The 6556-nt window shown below is 35.8% G+C and overlaps 1 long non-coding RNA gene across 4 annotated transcripts in view; it reads left to right on the forward strand.

Moving 5' to 3' along the window:
- The first annotated feature begins 552 nt into the window (after positions 1–552).
- The window catches only part of LOC107697530 (uncharacterized), a 12298-nt gene continuing 6294 nt past the window's right edge, over positions 553–6556 (forward strand). The window contains exons 1-3 of one of the 4 annotated variants that reach the window (XR_001635208.1): positions 553–834; positions 2836–2954; positions 5250–5386. This is a non-coding gene — a long non-coding RNA (uncharacterized LOC107697530). Of the gene's footprint in view, positions 835–2835; positions 2955–4198; positions 4227–5249; positions 5387–6556 lie in introns of those variants that run through there. The other 3 variants (XR_001635210.1, XR_001635211.1, XR_001635209.1) reach the window with 3 other exon arrangements.

Raw genomic sequence — 6556 nt, forward strand, 5'->3', positions numbered from 1 at the left:
TATAAAAAATATTTGCCATCAAAAGGACAAAACAACACCCAAATATTTTGCTTAGCAAATGGAGATAATTTATGTTTGTTAGTAACACATTTATTGAAATAGGGCACGAGACAAATGTGAACATGTAAACCAGCGCACAACACTGTCTGAATACTGCAGGAGCCTGCATGTGGGTCATTTTGTTCTGTAACGGTCAACTGCCAGCAGACGGACACGGAGAAAAAGGTAAGCGCTGTAAATCAACTTTTATTCATAGTTTTTGCCCAAAGGTTGTGGCGCAACCACATAATGGGGATATTTATAAGAGGTCAATATAATAATTGTATATTTATGTCAGCTGTCTATGTATAATTGGTCCCCTGTGTTTTTGTTGCCCCGTCGAGTGTTGTTGTTCCCGTTTGTTCTTGCGAGAGTTCTGCCGCAGGGAATCCCCGTTACGTCATGGGATCGGATGATTTACACTTCCGATAAAAGAAGAGGGTTTACCGGCGTTCTGACGCAATTCTCTGACTGCTCACTGTGAAAATTTTCGTACTTTGTGATCGAGTTCAAGCCAGACAGTGACAACAGTGCCTAGGGTCAAAGAATACGATGGTCACAGAATTTGGTGTAACACCGGCGTTCTGGAGCAACTCTTTGACTGCTCACTGTGAAACATTGCGATCGATCGCTCAGTTCATCTTATTGTTGTCTTAGTCTGTGACTGTTACGTCTCTTGTTGTGGAAATATCACACTTGTGGAATATAGAGACTCGTTGGATTATTTCTCCTTGGGGATTCCGTCACAGGACAGCTGTCCCTCGTCGAGCTCCTGGACTTTAAAACACTTCACCGGTGAGGCCGACTCAAACAACAACACTGGACTTCAAAGGACATTACAGACGCTTGCACATACATTTTTGTACATATTGTACATATTGTATTTTGTGTGTTTCCTGGTTAAATACACTTTGGCTTGGCATTTATTCTGTTGTTTTGTGCGGTTTATCATTCACAAACTGTTTTTTTTTTTTTAGGATAAAGAACAAACTTTATTTGTGTAGCCTGCTTTGATTAGGCCGAGCGTTACAAGGGTAGATGTCACATAAGATGATTAGTAGGACTGTGTTTTGACACAAATTTCACGTTTCAATTCGATTCTCATTCACAAGCTTGCGATTCGATTCGATTACCGATTCGATATTGATTATTTTTGGATATATATCAGGTACAGTACATGTAAAATTTTCTCAAGGAAAAAAAAATCTCTCAACTAATGCTGTAAAATATATACATGAGCGTCAGTTGGTACTACATTACTATAATACGGAAGGTTAAAATTGACTAATTTGTTAAAATTACACTTAATGAAGTTTTTAAAATGTTTAAAATTACATAATCATATTTCTACTTCAATTTTTTTTATATAAACAGAATGGTGGCTGTCATAAAAACTTGATGGATTTATTAAAACATAAATTAAACATTGAAGAACAGTAACATTTATAATGAATATGTTATATGGTGCATATATTTAGCAAAATGCCCCTCTCTACAGTTTATTTTTCTATTTTATTAATGAGTTTATGGTCACCGAATATGTTTTTCTAAGGTAAATGTGACGTTACGTGACACATTGTTTACAAGCTGTCATATGGATGTCTTTGCACGGCTGAAACACTGATTGAGCGATTACATGAGACAGGATACGGATTGTAAAGTTGTACTCTTTCTTTTAACTTACCTTTGGATGTTTAGTCATGTTTATTTTATGCTGAAGTTGGTATTAATGTGGAGGAGACGATCAGTTCACGTGCGCCTCGCGCTGCTGCGTCTGTTGAACTGAGGCGCTACAGCGATCTGTCACTCCACATTAAACAGTGCCAAAACGGCATTTACTGTTGGAATATTGCAATACAATGGACAGAATTTGAAATCGGAGACTTTGTTTCATATTAAAAGTGCCAAGGCACAATGCTTATTGCCATGTATTGGATGGGAAGTGCCCTTATTCCGTCCATTAACTGAAAACAGGGTAGACAAATCGATTCTTGGGATTTAAGAATCGATATCCCTAAAAATGAGAATCGATTAATATCGAGATATCGATATTTTTTACCCAGCCCTAATGATTAGTGTTTTGTATTTTTGTAGGTTTTCTAAATTAATTTAATAAATAAATGCCGTTTGGTTAATTAGCGCACGAGCAGTTTCCCATATGAGCCGGTCTGAGGTAAAATCCTGAGGTAAAATGTTATTCCTTCCTTTTAGTTATTTGAAATTTAACCGCTTAACACCATAAACTATACAGCAATCACTTTAAAATCCTTTAAACTTCAACCGTATAGTTTGTTTGACTGCCTGTCTCTCCCACTTGATCCATGATGCTAGCCATAAACTTGCATATAAACCTTTGTATAAATTGTTTAATTAGACAGTGTAGAAGATTTTAATTAATCAAAATATAAATTATTCAGGTATAATCAATGTGAATATAGCCATTTATGTATTAAGTTATTCTACTATTATAATCATGTGTATTTATTTGCCTGCATGTATAGACATCTGTATGAGAATGGAATGTGCAGACATATGGTGAAGTACATGATAAGCACATGATGGCACATAATAGGTCCCTTATTTTCACAGAACATAAAATTAAGGCCTCATGACTGCATCGTGATGATCCCATAAATGAAATGTATTGAACACTCCTAGAGAACGAACAGTATATAAGAGAGTACAGAAAAAGAGTCTGGAGATTGCTCCACATAATTTATCTCGGCTTTATTTAGTCTGAAGAATAAAGTCTATCTTCTGGCATCAAAACCTCATGACTTGAATGATTCCTTACAGCATCGGCAGAAGCCACCACATTTTGGCGCCCAACATGGGGCTGGAAAGGAGCAGAGGGTGGAGAACCACTTTGGGCTGGCTTAACGAACAACATTTTTAGTGGCCACTAAATAATAAAGGTAGGCAGTTTTTTTGCTTATATAATAAATGTTGTTTGCATTTACATTTGCATTGACACTCGAAAATGCTCCTCCAAATTTAAAGAACAAAAAGAAAAAAGTTTTGATTCCAGAAGAAATAATAGCATGCACTGATCTGTTTTACTATAATAGTGAATGAGGGCAGATTGTGCATGCAAAAATCTGTGTTTACTGCCAAGAGGGCCTTTGACGGATGGCAGTAGACATTAAGCAGATATACATTGCATGCAATGGTCTGTGTTTATTGATGAGTGGGCCTTGATGGACATCAATGGACGTTAAGCAGATACAGTAAAGGAAAGTGCGCAAAGTCCTATGGCTAGGCAAAAAATCCTGCAGAGTGCTGTTTTTTTTAACTGTGTTGAGGAAGTGTATCAGTAAAAGAACGAGTAACCGCAAGTCACTTAGGAAGAGTGTAGAGTAGTCTGTGTAAATGTATGTGTCTGTGTCTGTCTGAGTGTATTTGTAACTTGTGGTTGTATGATAAAATAAACTCTATATCTGGTGGAGCAAAAGGTGTGTGCCCCTCCTGAACTGTCACTTGAGTGTGATCAGGTCACGGAGACGGACGCAGCTGGTGTTGCGCTGGAGAAGAGTGAATGAGTCTGTGAGCCCTAAACAATAAAGGGACTTGTATGAATGTTGTTTTAGAAAAAAAAAAAGTATGCCAATATATGGATTTTGCAGAAATCAGAGCAAGATTGGGTGACCAAATTCATAGAAATTTTGATTAATAAATAGCTATTTAACAATAATAATGAAATTTGTTGATTAAATATTTAAATAAAAGGTATTTTGTTATGTTGGTTGGTAAAAATTAATTCACCATTACCAGATTATTCTGAATCATGTATGCAAATATAGAAGAAAAATTATGATTGAAGTCTTTAGTTTACCATACGCATGTCATGCTGTTGTAAAAGGAAGGATTATTTTGTTTTATTGCAGTATACTTAGATAATAAAGGTAGATTACTGCTGCTTTCTGCATTTTGCAAAGAAAAAACTGCTTGCTAATTTTCTGCAATGAAGAAATTGCTTTACTAAAATAGAAAAAGGGAACTGCTGTTTTTAACCAGATGAGATTGTTTTTATTAAGGGACCATTGAAAGAGATGGTTGAAAAGTGAAAATTAGATAAAGAGCAGATTGCTCAGACACAATTTGGTCAGAGTTTACAAAGGTTCAATTTGATTAATGCAGTCTCTGAGTGTTCAAATTTCAGATGACTTCTGGAACAGTGCTTTGACAAAGGGAAGCAATGAACTGGAGTCTGTCTAACAAAGTGGTGAAGAAGCAAAGACACAGCTGCAGAGAGAAGTAGAGGGAGGGGCTGATGGACTTGCAACTCCCCTCCTGAAAGAGGAGTGCACACTTCTGCATGGAGAAAGGCTGACTTAAAGCAGGAAAAGGTGACTCTTTCACTTGAGACTTTTCCTGAGGGTGAAGAGAACATCCTGAAATGCAAAATTCTGGCAGGAGCAATCAAACGCCAGACTGGAGGAGAGGCAGAGAAACAACAGAGACCATACACCACAACATCAGGCCTTTGAGTGCCATCACAGACTGACCGACCCAGTGCAACAGCCAAACAGCTTCAACAGACTGATGATCTAACCAGAAGGACTTCCATCCCTTCCCATTGCGTGCACAGGTGCTGCATATATAATGATCACTCACTATAGAGACTGCTTCATATTTTGTTAATTATTTTATTAACTATATTAATCTTGATTATCCACTGGTCTCACAGCAGTTCTTTGAATTCTGTATTTTAACTAACATTCTCAATCTGCTTTTCAATAGGTACCAGTCCAGCCTTATGTCTTAAAGAAAAAGTAATTATGACAGACAGAAGTGAGTGCTTGACTCACCAATCAGATAACAATGGAGCTGGATTTTGCATAGTGAAGGCTATTTTCATTAACCAACAAGGGGGAAATGCACAACTGAATTATTGACAACAATGTTGAACTCTATGGGGAAAAGAAAAAAACAGGTAGACAAGTCTAATAGAAAAAATTATGGCTGATAAAATAAAAATATTGGTCACTCCATTTTGTTTAATAGTAATTTTCTAGGGCTAAATAAAATAAAATAATAATAAAATAAAACAAAATTACTCCAAAATCATGAAATCACATATGCTGTCATCACTGGGGATAACAAGATGGAAATGTTGATGGCCATGGATCCTAGATTATGCAGAGATCTCCAATCCTCTTCTCAAAGTAGCTCATGAGCAATAACAAAAATGTATTTGACTAAATCTAAAGGTTTCCATTTACAGGTGACAGCAGTTCTATAAAAGACGAGGAATGGTTTGCTCCATCAATGAGAACCACTTCAACAACTCCACACAGCATGACGTGAGGGATGAAGGGCGTGCTAGTAACGACCCTCCCTTGCCAACGGGGGAAAGACCACTGCAACGTTATAATTGGCTCTCTCAAGTGCACAATGCCTAGGCCTATTATTTTAAACAAATTAATCTATTAGATTTTGATGGAGAAAAAAAAAGAAAAAAGAAAAAAATGAGGTTTATACAGCGGAGTTAAACTAAACTTTATGGTGACTGACGTTGCCCAGTTGCATGACATCTAGAAAGTATGAGGAATGCTACCAGGTCTATGCTCAGTAGAGTCTAACGAAAGAAAAAAAAAAGTTATCCTACTCAGAATCCGTGGCAACCACAACTAAAATCATTTAGGGCATAGTTTGCTTTGAAACAAGGCCAGTCTTATATATTGTACAAATACTCATACACAGTTGTATAATATTTCACGATGAATGGTTTAAGACAGGGGTTCTCAAACTTTTCCATTCCACGACCCACCTAAACAAGTATAATCTATTTCAAGACCCACCAAAATATTTGAGATAAAAAAACAATTGACATTACTGTAAGATTTATCTTAATTAAAAGTTTAATATGGCAGAAATTAAGTATTTAAGAAAAATAACCATTTTATTTTATATTATTATTTATAGTATTATTCACTAATAATATTTATGTTTTAATTTTTTCATTTACAGATGTTAAAAAGTCTATGAAATATGTCCATGAAATATGTCAATTTTGTATTTAGCAAAGCATAAAATGCAAAGCAGAACTATCTAAAACAGTTTGGAGATTAAAATAATTGTGAAATAATTGTAAAAATAATAAACGCAAGCTTGCTCCGTCCACCCCACATCTAACTATCTTTTCAGCATATCATAATGGAGCTGATTCTGTGTCAAAAGGATAAAATATTGTCTTTCTGACTGTTAACAGAAATGAAGTGGGTTGAGTGTTTTCGAGGTCAAAAGGCCTATGTTACTGAGTAAGATAGGCCTAAAAAATTATCAAGTAATATAGTGGAACTCAGTTTATAAAACAAAGAGATAACTGAATTAGCAAATTGTTAAGAATAAATTTGAAATTAATTAAAAAAAAAGAACAAAAACAGAGTAAGGATGCAAATAATTAATTAAAGCTTTTTATTATAGAAAGTGGGTATTAGCCCTGCTCAGAGCTCAAAAAAGGGGCCAGGACAGCCCTCAACCCACATGAAATTTCCACAGGTCACACCAAGAAGGA

The sequence above is a fragment of the Sinocyclocheilus anshuiensis genome, unplaced genomic scaffold, assembly GCF_001515605.1.
Source record: "Sinocyclocheilus anshuiensis isolate Anshui unplaced genomic scaffold, SAMN03320099.WGS_v1.1 scaffold1534, whole genome shotgun sequence".
NCBI classification, from domain to species: Eukaryota; Metazoa; Chordata; class Actinopteri; order Cypriniformes; family Cyprinidae; genus Sinocyclocheilus; species Sinocyclocheilus anshuiensis.